The sequence below is a fragment of the Sylvia atricapilla genome, chromosome 2 (genome assembly GCF_009819655.1).
Source record: "Sylvia atricapilla isolate bSylAtr1 chromosome 2, bSylAtr1.pri, whole genome shotgun sequence".
Taxonomy (NCBI): domain Eukaryota; kingdom Metazoa; phylum Chordata; class Aves; order Passeriformes; family Sylviidae; genus Sylvia; species Sylvia atricapilla.
The window spans coordinates 84,731,395-84,749,024 of NC_089141.1; the positions used below are offsets into that span (position 1 = coordinate 84,731,395).

The window sequence follows — 17,630 nt, forward strand, 5'->3', positions numbered from 1 at the left end:
TCAAAATGCTTTAGATTTGACATTTTCTCAGAGCTACTGTAAATACTTAATAATGTAAATAGAAAGAAAATATATTTTATGCCAGTTACTTAGTAGCTGTGACACTTTATATCTTATCCAGGTACTATCAGCTAATTTTTAAACTGATTTCCTACTATTGCTGCCTAAACAAAAATTTTTATTAGAGTAATAATGGATTTTGCAAGGGTTCTTGTTATTACAATCACTGACAAATAATTTTTATATGTTAAAAATAATATTTTTGATGCTGACAGGTCAGTAGTCTCCCTGAGAGGGAATTTTTTGTCCATTTGGCTTTTAGCTTACAGAACGAAAGTAGATGTTTACACTGGCAATACTGCAGCACAAAATAAGGTTCAGTGATGTTTCCCAAAGGCCACTTTTACTTTATTGCATGTTTGATGTAAAATTGACATTGACTGAAACAATTAAAACTAAAATATATTGTTTCAGTGCACAAGATTATTCAGAGGATTTCACTGTCCTGAATAGAAATATAGAAAAATAGAAATATAGAAAATAATGCATCTTTTCTAATGAAGCGTTCATCTTCCCTTCCCATATCCTTTCCTCAACTTTCTTAAACTGGTTCACAAAGAAGAAGAATCTTGTTTTACCTCCATACATTTTTTTTACAATCTAAGATTAAGTAACCAGCAGTTAAAGGAGTTGAAGACGTGCAAAGATTTCCCTCAGTGCTTGAAAAGTCTCAGAGAATAGGACCTATTTTTAAAAAGTGCCTCGGTAATAATAGTAATAATTCAGAAAGTTGCTAATTTTTCTTGCACTCTGGGAAAAAAGAATCAGTAATTTCATCTCGGCTCCAGAAGAAAGCTTGGTGAGCAATTCAAACACATCCTGTGACGTGGGTGGTCCCCGGAGTGTAAGTATTGCAAGAAGACATATGTAGTAATTTCAAACCACCTCCTTGTACTTGTGCCTAGATCTTCCAAGAGCGTGCCTGAAAAGCATGACTCTTACATGGGCTACATGGTGTGCTGTGTCTTAAAAGAGCACAGAGCCTCACCACACTCTCCTCAGCTCCTTGCTGTACGTACAGTCCCTGCCCGTTGCTGTTGTCACAGCTGCTTTCCTTTTTCCCCATGGCACCTTTCAGGGAACGTAGGTGTACAAGAACAGAACTGGGGGTCAGAGCAGAAATCTTTGCTAGTTCATCTCTTAAAGATTCTCCTCTTGCTTTTTTCTCACATTTCCTTCTACTTGTGCCAACATTTCTCCTCTGTAAAATCAGTGTGTCAAACTCAGCAAAATCTCTTGGCAATGCAGATACCTCAAATATATAGGCCACTCACTGAGTTGGAGGGACTTGACATCTCCCAGCAGGACTTGCCTATGTTTTATCTCAAAGTATGTCCATTGTCAGGAAAAAGCTCTCTTTGCCATCTCCCAAATCAGCAAAACCTTTGATGGCTGCATCAACACAGGCATTGACCCAGCTAACAAGCCCTGTTCAGAAGTGGGCAAACAGGACAGGCATGATGGCATAGGATACAGCTCCTAGGAGCTAAGCCACCTCAGAGAGGCAAAACTTCCTGTAAACACCACAAGATCTATACTGGCCTTGGATCCCGTCACTTACAGGGATCCAAACAATCTTACAATTGCTCATTCTTTTAATTAGATCTGTTTAGGTCATTCCTGAGAAAACAGTACATGAAAATAGAAAGCTCAGATCTGGGATTTGGCATCTATGTGATGAAATCTGCACTGATAGTGATTTAACCAGAAAGTGGTATGCTTGTGTGAAAAGGAGAACTCCCAGAGTGTCACTGCCTGCTCTCCCTTGAGTGCATGAATTTCTGCTAGTGTTGTGGTAGTTAAGTACCTTTCCTTTAGGTTTAGCAGTTCGGTTCTTCTCCTAAACAGAAGCTGAAAAATCAAAGCATATGATGAAACATTCTAGATACCTCTGCATGTTTATTAGTGTTCTGGCTTTTTGTATTAACATGTAAAAAAAGTGTTTTGTGAGCTTGTCATTAGAAGCAACTAGGATATTTTGAAGCCTTCGGGTTGTGTGGAGATGTGAGATAAGGACCACAACCTGGTACCATCCACACAAAAGGAACAACAAACCACAGCACTGCTTGTTCAAACTCTCCTTGCTTGTACATCTTAGCCCATTTTTATTTTCCCTGTCTGTTTTTCATTTCAGAAGCACTGCTTTCCAAGAAAAGCACTGCCTGCCTGGGGCTCACGGCCCCTTTTGGAACTACCGTCAGAATACAAACAGCTCCTGACACTGGGGATAGGAAAAAACAGGTCATCATGAAATGCTTGCTTGCTTGTTTTTTTTCCCCCTGGAGAGGGATCTGGCTGGCCTGATTCAAGTCTTTGTCATGAGGATGTTTCAGGTTGCCAATGCACAGGTCTGCCTTGTAAAGCAGGAGCTGTGCAGGTATGACCTCCATGCCTGAAAGTCTTCACTGGCTCCCACACAGCTTTCCCTCTCAGGTGAGGCCCCCAGCCCTCATCTACAAATCCACAGCCAGAGCAGGACACACTGTCACCTGGGGGGTGAAGCTGGGCTAGGGAGAGAGGCTCCCACACAGCTCTCATAGCCCAGGCTGAAGCACACCCAGGGTGAGGAGGGCATTTTTATGTTACAGGGATTCCATTTTGCAGTAAGTGTCTTAAGTAAGGTGTATCAATTTTGAGTATGGATGCTTCTGAGAAATACTTCTCCTTACCAGCTCATTTCCATCATGAAAACAATGGTGGTAAAAAGAAAAATTCCAAAACTGGACCAGCAGACCCCACTTGAAGAGAGTGAGAACAGAAGAGAAGAAAAATACTTCAAGCTCACAAGGCATTATATTAAATTGTAATTTATCTCAAAAGCTCTTGGACACAGATTCAGCACAGAAGGAGCTTTTGGTACACCCTGTGTTAGCAAAGCACTTCAGACCATGTTTAAAACAACCCTTGTTCGGGATAGGATTTCTTTACATATTCTGGCAGCCTTAGTATAAGGATGGAGAGACAAGCACAGACAAGCTCATGTGCAAACATAGCCTTTACACCTTTTTCAGAACATGCAAAATTCAGGCCAGTAATTGACATCATCCGTGGGCTTTCAGATTCTTTAAAATGAACCTGGCTTTGATGTATTCGGGCACTGGTAAAGAGGTAAGTAAATACAACCTTGTAAACAAAAGCCAGAAAAATGAAGTGGTACTCAGAGCAGCTTTGAAAAACACACAGCACCACTTAGGGCTTCTGCACTTGAAAAGAGCACATACGGTCAGGAAGTCACTTGGCAGAACCCAATTATACGTTTTAGTGAAATCTTTGTGAGGTGGTGGAGGCAGTGAGGGGTAGGCTCAGGCAGGAGTGCTCACCCCACTCTAATTAATGCTTTTGTTCCTTTCTCCACAAAGATTGCGACAGGTAGAGACATAATGAAAGGAAATGAGGATGGGTTTGGGATATTGAGAAATGCCTCAGCAAGCCAGCTGGTTTCATTCTCCAGTAACCAAGGGTTGCAGCCTGGGGTGATGGGTCATTCAGTTACAGGGGAAAAGGAGGGAGTGTGCAGGCTTAGTTACATGAAGAGGAAAATGCAAAGTGGTCTAGAGGGCATTGATATACAACATCTGCCAGCGTCAGTGTGACTGTGTGTCCAAATCTCTTACACAGCTGTGTCCAAATCTCTTACACAGCTTATTAGAAATCCTGACCTCTTTTAATCTGAGGGTTGCTCACTGCATTGTCTCAGAAGGGTACTGGGGCTGGAGTAGCCATGTGGAGCACTGCAGAGAGACCTGTGGGACTCCTGACCAATATTACACGGCATTTGGAATGGGAGTTCATCACAGGCTGCCAGGGGACCACCTGGCTCAAATGGAATAGCTGAGACTTGCAACTTTGCTGTTTTGTCTGCTTTTTTCCTGATTTGTCACTGCAGCAATGCTAACTCCCAAGCAAGTGTTATCTTCAACCCCAGCCAGAGACCAGGGAGTAGCAGGAAGACATCTAGTTTCCCCTCTGGAAATTAACATCCAAGTAACAACAAATTTTAAGTGTGAGGGTAGAGTCAGGCCTTATATCAAAGATTTCTAACAGAGCTGGAAGATTCTCCTTCTGAGAACAAGGACCTGCTGGGGAAGGAGATATCAATGCAGCAGTGTCTGGAGGAGGTTGTCCTCAAGAGCCAAGTGAGAATCTGTTGTCACTTTTGATGCTTGGTGCCACTTTGAGGTGCTTCCACCACAGCCCTACTTCAGAGGCTATCTATTTTCTTCCACAGTGAAGACATGCCTGAAGCCTGGAATTATCCTTCATATCTGCTGGTGCACATTTAAAGAAGCAGCAGGCACCATACCTTGTATTTCACTTTAACCTCTGATGAATTTCACATTCCTTGGCCTAATGTCTTCTTTCCTTCCCCCTGCAAATTACTTATTGAGGCATAAAACGCTCAAAAAATTCCTCTGTGGTGGTTTTCTTTTTTTTTTTTTTTTTTTTTTTTTTTTTTTTTTTTTTTTTTTTTTTTTGTGATTAGAGAGATTTCTTTCTGGCACCTCAAGAGAGGTTATCCAAACGAGGGACAAAACTCCATGTCCCTCTGGTGGTCTAAGCTACTATACAAGATATGATCTTTCTTCATGATAATGTTGATAATTATAACGACCAGAAAAAAATCAAGAAAGGAAAGGAAAAATATTGATAGTAATTAAATCATTAACACTAATGCTTTAGGAGAGTACATGCCAATGCTTTGTGAGCCCGGGGCACAAATACATGTATATTACAATTTTAATTTAAATAAACTCAGAAGTCTCTGTCTTTGCAATCTGTAAAGGATCTCCTGACTGTGTTAATCTGATCAAGTATATTGTCCCAGTTTAATTCTAGGGAGCACCTCAGTCAGTCAGAACCTTGTGTTTATTATGGACTTTTATGATTTCTGCTCATCATGTAGGACGGGAACTTCAGTAGTGGAAAAATACTTTGATTTTAGCTGAAAAGGAACCCCACTAAGCAAAGAGCTGTAATGAAATACCAAAATCAAATACCTAAGTGCTCATTCAAGTTTATGTTACCACAATGTTTCATTCTGAATGCTTTTGGAAAATTATCTTATTTTTCATTGTACCTTATTGGCATTTTATTTTCTTTCCCATAAACACACAGTGACCTTTCAAGAACTGGACATTAATTTTGGTATTACCACAAATCGAGAAGGAAAATAGATATTATTCTAAGTAGATTGACTTTCTGACTGACCCCAGATGTTTAAAGTCACAACTGATGCACTGATATAGGAAAAAGTAAAGTATTCCTTCACATTATAAAAAAGCAAACTAAAGCCTTCTGAGGCACAGCACCATGTGAGATCTTTAAATCTTGTCCCCAGCAAAACGAGAGAGAATGCCAGGTGGGAATATGATGTTCCTACCCAGACTGTGCCCTTATGTTACTGGGATTCTTTCAGCTACAAGTGCTCATGTACATAATACGACTTAAGCTCCAATAAGACAAATGTACCTTCAGTTTCTGGCTGTCTTCCATTGCTTTCTAAAAGAGAAATGCTAGGAAAAATATGCCTGGTACGAAGTACAGAGAATTCATAAGAGACAGATGAACATGCTTCCTTTCTTAAAAAAGAAAAAAAAGAAAAAAGAAAAAAAAAACTGAGAGAGAGAGACAGAAAGGAAAACGAATGTTGTTGCTATAACCTTGGTTACATGCACATAACAGATGGGCAGTTATATTCCCCACTTACCTACAGCCAAAACAGGTATTTCAAATAGCTTTGTTTACTAATCCTAAATATAGGAGTGTCTGGTTTTATACAGTAGTAATTTTTAATTAATTAGATTCTGATTGTTGAAATTATTCTTCACTCTAGTGCTATAACTGATGCAAATGTTTCACTTTGGAAAAGCTCGTGCATTTATATTATCTGAAAAGTCAAGTATTTATTTCTGTTTTATACAAAATAAAGTCAAAAGCTTATGGATTAAGGTAAACAACCAGATCAAGAGGATATTTTATAAGTGCAGTAATATAGCTTTCAGCAGGCTTGTAAGACCTCTGCAAGCACTGCTTGCAGCATCTAAAATTCACTCTGAATATATGATGTTTAAGTTGTAAAAATCCTACAACAAACATTTTGTGCAAGTTCTGCTACACAGAAACATGAAGGAAAACATGATTATATAGAATACTGTCAAATCTAATTAAAAACAGAGGGAGAAAGCCAGTAAAATCAGGCTGGTGAAATATTAATGTACTTAATGCTGGAATGAAGCCTATATATCAATGTGAGATTTAATTCCAGAGCACAGAATTTAAATGCCTGAAGAATGGACTCAGTCTATAGAAATAGAATTAGCAATTCCAATAAAAAATAGATACTCTGAAGGAAAAGTTTTCTGTCCTTGGCTTGAATCCATCTAGGCTGGTCTACACTGCTCTTCAAAACCATTTAAACTAGCTAAATATTCTGCTAAATTCCCATTACGCTGATGGTCTCATTAGAAATGCAAGGCAGTCCTCTCCAAGGGACACAGCCATCACTCTCTCCTACGAGCAGAAGCTGAAATAAGGTTTCTTCTGCAGCAGCTGCCCCTGTGAGAGACTGTGTTTGTCCTGGTGATGTTTTTTTCCCCTATAAAGAAATGGACAACAAATGCAATTAAATCATACTCTGAATTTTTCAAGTCCTTGGCAAGGCGCTGAGAAAGTGCCCCACAGACCACAGCACTTCCTGAGAATGATGTTTGGGCAGAAGGACCCAGAGTATCTCCTTAAAAATGAGAGAAATTCAGGAAAACAAGGAAACAAGCCCCTGTGAGGCCACTCCCTGAGCAAGGAAGCCACCAAAAATGCATGAATACTCAGAAAAAGGGAAGAGTGATGAGGGACATATCGGCAGCTGACGCATAAGTAGTCCAATCAGTCTGAGGGCTTACCAAAGTTTCACGGCTAATCATGCTCTATGTGACAGGAGGAAACACATTTGAGGAACAGAGGTTTTGAATGGGCTGCCTGCAATTTTCTGATCTGTTTCTTGCCTCCGTGGCCCTGCACCCCCAGTTTTCTCTAGGTGTGATTTGCAGTCATTTCCTAACGCTCTCCCTCTGATTTCTGAGCCATTGCTGATGCCGCCACCTAAAAAAATATTCATTTCAAACATGAAACGAAGTGCATGAACTGCAGTACTATGTGTCTGCCATTACGGCAGAAATCTTGGGGAATTTAATGTGTCTGAGACAGAGTTGCCACTGCCAAGTCTCCCCACTGAATGTGCAGCATCTGATTTTGTACTCAGTGATTATTTCCTTACAAATGATCTCTTACTGCCTAATCCCCAGCAGTACAAGCATCTGTCCTTAGGCTGGAGTCATCATGAGGATGAGGTTTACCCCACATTTCAAGGTACATCACAAATGACCCTCAGATTTTGCTAGCCAGTGGTGTTCCAGCCAATGTCTGTATGGTGACATAGAAGATCTTAGGTGTATGTACCTTCTCTTGAGTGTAGCTTATTTTAAATAACTTATTGTCTCTGGACACTGTTCAGCTTCCTGTCTAATAGCCAAACCTGCTTTTTCTCATGTAAAAAAAAAAAAATATTGACTCTAACATTATTACAGCTACTCTAACATACTTCCAGCTAATGAGGGGTTATTGCTAGAATTTCTTTATTATTGTTGTTTTTCATGTACCTTAAGAAACCCCATATTCTCATTGTCCTTGAGCTTTCCTCTAGTATCATCCATGGCCTTTATCCATATTCAGTATTTTACACTTTCTTTTTTAGACTGTTATGTTTCATGTATATGTATTCACAGTATATATATTTTAAATTTCATGTCTACTGCACAAATTGCTTTTTCTTTCTAATTACTACTTTTACTTGACCACTGAAGCTGAACTAGCTTTCAGTAAAGTTGATTTTGCGTTGATTGTGGAAATGCAGCTTTTTGCTAATCTAACAAACTCTGCTTAAAAATTTCAAGCTGCCTTGTTTCTAGGCTTTTCTACCCCATCAACTGATGGTCAACAATTTCTTAAGCTTTGGGACACCCACCTTTCCTTATTAGGATTGTCCTTTATTTGTCTAGCTTGGACATAATAAAATCATGGTCTGATTCATAGGCAACCACGTGCTTCCCATCCACGAACCAATTTATCTGTATTCAAAGGAAGGGTGAGAATGTCTGGTGAAGTCACAGTGCTAGAAAAGTGCCATGAAGACCATCTACAATCTTACTCCACTTTCACAGCTGTCTGTGCTGGACCTCTTGTGATACCTTCCAAACTAAGACCTCTGGAATTCACCTGATTAACTTGCCTTTCCTTCACAGATTGATGCTGATGGAGCACCTTCATCCCCTCCTGTAACTGGAGTTGATACTCAGTTGATATTCTGTCTCTGGGATAAAGAAGAAGTTTATTTGACATCCTGAGCTGGAGCTCTGCATGTCGAAAAAGTCTAGAGGAGGAAAGGAACAACTCCCAAAGGCACATGGCTGACTGGCTGACACAGAGAGGCTATTGCAGAATATATAAATGGCACAGGAACATATGGGAACTATACCTCCTCCATTCCCACTGCAGCTCCAGCCAGTAGAAGCACATCTGTGAAAGACACACCAGGACCCCCAAAGCTTTCAGCATTTCCTTTCAAATACTTTGCCTAGCCATTTCCTGGAAAGTCACTAAATGTATTTTACTCAGTCCTGTCTGCAATACTTATAGCTTCATTTAGTTTTAATATAGTTATAAATGGGCTGTAGCGGCCTGCTTTTTTTAATAACTAAGTAAATGAAACCCTGTCTGTAATAATAAATGAACCATCCATCTGGGAGGCCTCCAGTAAAAATTTCAACAGGTATTTATTGCTCCTTTATGTAAACAGTACTCTGGACAATACAAGTGATTATACTCTCTGTCAGCCTTGTCAGGAAGGAGACAGTATGGATTTGGATGAAGTTCCATAGCATACACACTGAATTTAGAAGTTTATTTGACTAGATAGAGAAAAAATGATTAAAACAAGCAAATAAACAGACAAGAATCCAGTTGGCCACTGTGAAAGGAAGCATACCATTTTATTTAAAGATATGGGTTGTGAGTATAATCTATAGAAAATTGACAGGTCTGTAGTGCTACAGACTTCTCACAACTCCAGATGCTACACAGACAGCTCCCTAAACAAACCCACCCCCTCAAAAGTGGAAGGAGTTTCACTGTAAAATCAACACTTTACAGAGACTTTAAAATATATTGTGCCCTTATAGATTCACATAGCATGGAAGGGCAATGCCTTGGGAGAATCTCCAGCTGGAGTGCAAGAGACTGAAAATCATGCCATCCATCCCTGAGGGTCATCCCTTTCATTCATGGACAGTGTTCAAACACTAGAAGGGGCAAAAGCATGACACTTTCCAAGTAATGAAATTTTAATTTAAAGAAATCTCACTGTGGAAATCATCTTCATACCACTGTTATACTCTGGCTTCTAATTACACACCATTACATTCCACTATTGTTGGAATAATACAATGTCTGAATAAATTGTCAAATAACTACTTCAGTGTGTGGCAAGAGGGGGGAATAAAAGAAAGAAACAAGAGGCAGAAAGACCTGAAAGCTCACATATGGCCAAGGTGATGTGCTATCACTTGATGCTGAGGAGTGAGCTGTAGGGAGTTCTGTGCATTAAACATGCAGGGGCCATTGTGACTTCTGTCAAAATTTCCAGCCCTCAAATTTGTGTGAGAATGGCCTTAAACCTATCCAAAGAGCAGACTTCTCAGAGCCTCTCATTTTCAGTGTAGGATAGGCACAGGGAAAGATGCTTTTTTTTCCTCCCAAAGCAGACTGTAAAAAGGAAAGCAAAGCTCTCTGCCCAACAGGCAGATCCTGCCCCATGGGGCAAATGGATTGCTGCTCCTTATGACAGCTGCACTCCTCATGCTGGGCTTAGAGAGAGGGAATGCACTGCTCCTGAAGCTACATCCATGGCCAGGGTGTTTCCAACAGGGTTACTTAGCTTACCAAGCTTAACTTAGTAGGAGATGGTGCATTAGTGATAGTGCTCTCTTTACTCCTCTCTGCTTTTGCTATGTTGCAAGATGCTGAAAGGGGAAAAGATAATCCCAACAAGGCAGACATCTCTGAACTGATAGCAGCTCACCAAAATAGAGGAGTTCCCAGGTTTCCTTGAGGATGGGCTGAAGGAGGAAGAGAGGGAGGGGGCTGCTAAGAGAGCACTAGGACATGGGGCACAAGCTCTGCAGGGACAGAGAAAGTGGAGGCTGGCACTGGCACCTGGGGCAAATTCATGGCCATGAACTTGACTGCTGGGGGAAGAAAACACACGTGCACCCTGCAGAAGTCAGATAATTCCTTTGCTTCCCACAGAGCAGCAGTGAAGGGATGGTTTCTCATGCAGAGTCACACTAATGCAAACCACACTGTGCAGCTCTGGTCAAGGGGCAGGTGGGCTTTTCCAGGGGCTTCCTGGCACAGACCCTCAGCTGCCCTGGGGTCTGTCACCAAGTGCTTTTAGCCTGCTTGTTTCACTTTGAGATAACCCCTTCTAAGATGCAAAATTGGCTGTTCCTCTTTCCTAGAAATAATCAGCTTTGGACATAGCAACAGCAAAAAAAAAAAAAAAAAAAAAAAAAAAAAAAAAAAAATCAGCTGAGGGCTGCTCCTTGGAGGAGTTTTATTCCCAGCATTCAGATGCACATGCTGTGCAGAAATGCAGCACCTGCACTCCAATATATATGCAAGAAAAGAAAAGAAAAGAAAAGAAAAGAAAAGAAAAGAAAAAGAAAAGAAAAGAAAAGAAAAGAAAAGAAAAGAAAAGAAAAGAGAAGAAAAGAAAAGAAAAGAAAAAGAAAAGAAAAGAAAAGAAAAGAAAAGAAAAGAAAAGAAAAGAAAAGAAAAGAAAAGAAAAGAAAAGAAAAGAAAAGAAAAGAAAAGAAAAGAAAAGAAAAGAAAAGAAAAGAAAAGAAAAGAAAAGAAAAGAAAAGGTATTCTTTCTTAAAAACACTCTTCAGAAAAAAATTATGAATTTAGCTCTCAAACAGTAAACCACACTATATCTCCTCTCTAATGTCTCTTTTTAAATATACACCAGGGAACAACTCTCATAACTCACTCTAAACACACTGTCCTATGAGTTATAGGTCAGTCTTCTATGCTCAGAGTGTGTGTTGCACTTCTACACAACCTTATGAATTTTCCATCCCTCATCATTCATATCATGTCAGAATATCTATTACAAACCCTTGTTTGCAAGAAGGGCTTCTATTTTCTCCTTTCCTTTTATCACTGCTCCTAAATTTTCTTCTGGACACCAGCTTGGCATGCTGGCTGTACCATGCTGGCAGTTTCTGAGAAAAAATCAGTCAAAAATCCTGTGTCAGGATTGTAATGTCACTTGCAAAGAAATATCCTTTTTAAACTAATAGGAATAGTGTATAAAAATGAATTAGACACAGTTGTATTCTGATTGCCAACTTCTACCACCAGCTGCAAACTACCACAACCATCTCATAAAAATAATCATCTGGAACACTAAATGATGTCTGATAATGCTTTCTGCCCTCCTAAATCTTTGGAAATGTTGAATCGTCTTGAGAAAAATGTCAACAATAATTTTTCACAAAGGTTCAAGCATGGACAAGACTACCTAGAGTCTTGTGTGAGGGATTTAGAGCTGAGGGGAATTTTCTAATATAGTTTAGCCATCAAGAGCAGTGTGAGGACCAGCCAAAATGCTTGGCAATTGCTAGATTTGAGCAATGCTTTGCCCTAAATAACTAAAGAAGTTTAAATTCTATATAAAATTATAGATTTCAACATTTCTGAAATGCTGTGCTTTCGTTTTCTTCTTTCAAAAGCATTACTTTGAAATATGCTTTTATCTAGTACTGTAATAGGGCTACCCAAGCACTTTCAGGAGTAAGGTAACTTAAATGAAAACAGAGTTTTTCGTTTTGCTGAGAAAATTACCAAAACTTTTTCAGTTACCCCACATAATTTTTATTGTATTAAACAAAATATCAATTCCCCATGCTGATTCAGAAGCTAATTTAATTCCATTTGCAAAGTTCTAAATAAAGATTTGTTTTGAGTTTCATATGGGTCCACAACACTTGCTGGCTTCTTTCATTTTTCCCCTCTCATTGGCAGCTAATTGAAACTTTCAGTGAAATACTTTTTGTTGTCATCAGTTGTCAGACTGACATTAATAGACAGAAACATCCTTAGCAGTGTTGTGAGCAAGTGTTGCTACGAACCAAGCATACAGGAGATGGATTCTCAGATTGCTACGTGAATGAAGCGGAAGGATTGGCGTTGCTGGCTTTTTAGTTTTGTTTGTTTCACAAAATGAGATAGGAATAAAGACCACTTGCTCAAATCTATTCCATTATATAGGTGGTTGTTTGGTTGGTATATTTGACATTTATGATTATCTGATACTGAGTTTCCAGGAAAATAATTCTTCTATTCCCAACAGAACCTTTGGCCTCCCCCTTTGAAAAAAATGGCTTTAAGTATCACTTAACTTCCTCTTACTTGATGTCAGCTTGAGTCCAATCAAAACAATCACTATTATTTCAGAAGTATTTTTGGGTGTAGAAATAAAGTATGCAGGACTTAATACTGACAGAGGTGTGGATAATTATGTTTGACATTTAAGTAAGAATAAACCCTACAGATAATCATGCATGAATTTAGTAGAACTGCAAATATTTTGTGATCCAATATGGTGTCTATATTGTGCAATATATATTTAAAAAGTCATATATACAAGGAATGACACTTGACTTTTGAAGAATTCAATTCAGTAGTAACATTGTTAATGGTCAAAAGTAGATCTCCTGAACTAAATGTATTGGGTTACTTCTATCATCAGTGTCACTCTAGTAGAACCAGTTTCATCAGCAATTAGTTTAGCTCACTATATTACTTTCAAGGCAAATGATTTTTATTGATGAGAGAAAAAACTTCAGATGTACATATTATATCAGGATATATTTTTAGTGCTGATGACAGCAGAGATGGTTGATAAAAATAGTAAATAAAATAGGCAAAATTTACAAGACTGACAATAAAGAGCTTTGAAATATGTAAATTACTTTCCAGAAGTTCTACAGACCCTCAGACTATCTCCAGTAGACTGTTTATTAGTCTAAAGAAATCATTGTGTATTTTTCAGTGTACCGCAGAAAGGTTTTTCCTGTTCCAAAAATGCAGCAACCAGCCCTCATTACATCTTTTTATAAATGCCTCGAATGCTTCAAGTTTATTTGCAATTTAAAGGAGGGCCAAAGAAGAACAGGGAGCAAAAAAAGGTCTGTCAGAATTTTCTTATTGATACTTTCTGTCACTCTTCCATCTAGCTGAACACCAAAGCATGAGGACTTACTCTTCTCATTAGCAAGATCATTAACTAGTATGAAATGGATCCATCCTGTGAAGACCAATTTGCTACTTGTCTTCATCCTATTGCACTGTTTTCCAGTCAGAGGTCTCTGCGTAGGTATGCTTCCCAGCACCCTATGAAATCAAATGTAAGCAAACCCACGATAATTCTCACACAATCAGAAAGAGGAAATAGAGGCAAAGTGATTCACTGCTTTTAAACAAAGTCACACTACACTGTTCAGTCACATTCAGAGCTGGGAAGGAAACTCCAGGTCTTCCTGGGAAGACACAGACACTGCCTCAGATGTACCTGTGACCCAACATCTTTTGCTGTTCACTCTCTACTTCATCTTGGAACCTGCACTAGGAGGAAATTTTAAGTGAAAGAAATCCAAAGACAACATGGGAAGGTAAAATGGTGCTGAAACTGAATCTTTCTCCATGTAACAATATCTCCTCTATCAGAGCACAGCAGAGTTACCCCAGCAGAATATGTCAATACTCAAGAGTCTCTAATTCTCTGGCAAACAGGCATTCCTACCTGAGACAGAGCAAGTGGGTAAAGAAGGCATTAATTCATCTGTAAAATGTTGGAAATAAAAAATAAAATTGGACCGAACAATCTCAATTTTCTTCCAGAAAAACCCATAACATTTGACTTACTTTGGTATTTTAAATCAAAATTTGATTATTTTAAGCTACTTGTGGGAGATCATTCATTCCTAACAAGAATTTGTTATATTGCTTGTTTAGAGTAGGATTAAGTAAACTTTTATCATGCTGAGACTGTTAACTCTTGATGTTCTTTACTGCTACACTCATGCAGTTATTAACTCCTAAATGTCAACTTGGGCTGCAATTGCTTCTTCCATTAGTTTTTGTGAGATCTGAAACTGCACTCAGAAGTGCCCTTTAAATATTTGGTTTTTTTGCTGGAGTTTTTGCCCCATCCTTGTAATAGCTATGACAATTGGGCTGCTAATTAATATTACAGGATGTTAAAAATACATTTCAGCAGACGTATTAAGGAGCAGCAGATAGCTGCCTTCTGCAGCCCTGCCTGGGACCACTGGGGCTGTGTTGTGATGTCACTGCAGCTGGGGTGACAGTCCTGTCTGCTGCCAGTGCGGCTTTCTGTGGGGGGCTGGCTCTGCCCCAGCTCAGCAGTGCCATGGCTCTGTGACCCGGCAGGCAGGAAAGCACACCTGGGATCAGCCAAACACAATGCCATACTCAGGGGTGTCCTTTGTCACAGCGAGAATGGCTGGGTGAAAATGAGCTTGGAAGGATGGCCACACCCTCTGGGGTGCTCTGGGGTCTGGTGGCTTGGCAGTGAGGGGGAGTGGTGCCCATAGCCTGCAGCAGCTACCCATGCACAGGTCTTGGGGCTACTTTGGCTTTTGATGCAGCTGAAGCACCAAGCATGGAGACTTTGTCTCACAGCCCCAACTCTGAGGCTGACAAAGGGTTAAATGGAGACCCAGGAGGTGCCTTTCTCCAGCTGCTTGTGGCTCAGGGGCAGTCCTTGAGGAGTTCTGGGATGGCACTTGGGGCTGGGCCAAGGGACACTGTCCCACACATGCCCCAAGAAATCATACCAGGGGCTTAAAAACATTGAAGACCGGGATGAAAGCACACAGAAATGAGTGCCTAGCTATTTAACAACAAACATGGATCTTTAGCACTGAAACCCAGGTTACAGCCCCATTTTAGGGGTTCAGACACAACATGAGCCTCCTGCATCTTTGCTCCAACCCTACTTCCGAGGTGTGAGGGCCCTCTGACACCCACCAGCAGGAAGAGGTCAGGGAGCAGGATTCCCTGAAGGGCATCACCCCTGGGCATTGTGGCCACGCCAGCCCTGAGCTGCTCTCCCTCCTTTGAGGACAGAGCTTCATCTGCTGTGAAAACACTGAACCCATGGAAGGAATAAGGAGGAAGGTTCTAGTGAGAATGCACTCTGTGGTTTTAGCTGGGAGCAATTTCAGTGCTCTTCAAAGATGGTGATGCTGCTGTATCACATTAGCCCCCTGTACAGGTAATGAATGGGAACTATGTACTGTGAGCACTAGATCACCAACCTCAAAGAGATTTAGGGGGAAAAAAACCATAATACACACTGAAAAATAAATAGATGCAGACTAGGACATAGAAATATTTCTTTTCTGGAGAATGCTGATTAATGTTGCATCAAATCACAATAAAATAGCCCCCCAAGGCTCATTTTCCTGTCTGTAAAATGCTAATAACAATTAGCTTTACCAATGTTTGTAGCAGGCTTTGAGGGGAGTTGTGTGTTCAAAAGAAATACTAATGACCTGAAGAGGTCATTAGTTTGAGGATATTCTCCTAGACCAGCACCAAATCTCCTCTGACTCTACCTAACAAATCATACAGCAAAGAGTGAACTTTCATCTGCACTAGCTTCAGGCATATTTTAAATTACTTAACTGAGTGTAATTGCAAAATAATTTTATTCCACTGTTTTATAGCAGTTTTCCTGTTCTGCCAGAGGCAAGACTGGCAAGCCCTTGAAGGACAGGAGGCTGCTGAGAGGATTATATTTTGTCAGGACTTCTCAGTCCAGAGGACTCACCTCATCTCAGATAACAGCCCCTCACACAGGACCACCCCCATGAGCCCCACCACCAGGCAGAGCACTCCTGATTTACACCATGGGCACTTGGTATCAGCACCTGATGAGGTGCTAACTATAGCAGGTCTGTGTGGCATGACTATAGTCCTAGAGGTAATTTCCTACACCTTATTACCACATAATAATGGCCTCTTAACAACCAGGCTAATCAAGAATTAATGAGGCACTAAAACACTTTTAGGAACAATGAAGGATTTAAAAATTTCTCTTATGTGTTTTATTTAAAAAGCAATTAATTTAACAGTTACTGCCCTTACTTTGGAGTCATATTAAAAGTCTTGTACTTATCAAATGTATCAGTTGAAAGGTTTTATGCATTTATCAGTTATTTACTTATGTGAGGCTGCCTGAAGAAAGTAGAACCAGATTTGGGCCCTATCTGCCTCCCTCGTGTAATTCCATTTGTCTGCTCAGGCACTCCCCTGCTCTCACATGAAGTACAACAAAGTCAGCCCAAATTCACACTACTGCAAAAAAAGGAATTTTTATTATCTCTGGAAACTAGACTGTCAGGGATTTTTTTTTTTTCAAGGAAGGGAGGGTGCACTTCAATGGGGAGCCATCTTTGACAGAAGTTTTTCAGAAACTGAGTGAAATAAATGGTGGGAAAAAAGTAGGGATAATTTATGCTGCTAAAGGATTTCATATCAGTGACTCCATGCTGAATTAAAGCCTGAAAGTATGTGCCTTTACCATTAGCCTGGAAGGGATAATCGAAACAAAAACATGTTAAAATTTGACTTATTTTTAAAAACTTCCTTCTGTGGTGTAAGGGTGCAGGATATATCCTGCTTTGCTGAGAAAATCCCCAAATAGATTGTTCTGTGACAGATAACAGTTATGGTTACTAATTCCACTGCTGACATTGAAATTACACTGATTCCCAACATAATGGATGAGTAAATAGCACATCAGAAATTCTCAGATGCTTCCACATTTCCTACGCAATCCAAAAAAGAGAACTCCCTCATTAAATAATACACTGTCAGAAAAGGCAATTTGATTAAATTAACCTATCTGTCAATCATGCCTAAAGTTATAAAAGGAAAACATTTTGTAGCTAAGTAAAACTTTTCCCCATATTCATCTCTCTCTCTCCCTCTTTATTTTCTTTTTCTTGTGTGATTCTTAAAAGAGAAGTAATGAAAAACTATGTGCCCCAAAGGAAGACCAGAGCAATACCTGGGCACCTGACAAAGCAGTTAAAAGTTAGTCTTTACTATTAAACAGAGATGACGTGATGGAAAACTCAAGGGGGAAAGGAGGCAAATGATGATATGGACTAATCCAGAAACCTGAGCTACTGTGGGTGTAGTTTTTGTATGCCATGTTATTACATACATCTCTTTGTTTCTTTTCCGTTTTTCGGGAATCACGGAGACATGTTTTGTAAGGAAGAAGTAGAAAACAGGAGTGCCCACACAGTGAAAAACGATATGAAATGAGGCTGCAGGTGACGAATCTCGACAAAACCAGGAATGCAATGGTAGGAAAACAGCAGAGAGGTTGCAGCAAGGAAGAAAATGAAGGAAAA

The 17,630-nt window shown here is 39.8% G+C and overlaps 1 protein-coding gene across 1 annotated transcript in view; it reads right to left on the minus strand.

Annotated features, from left to right (window-relative positions):
- AFF3 (ALF transcription elongation factor 3) overlaps positions 1–17,630 on the minus strand; it is a 314,337-nt gene that overhangs the window by 87,277 nt on the left and 209,430 nt on the right. The gene's annotated exons all lie outside the window — the stretch shown is intronic.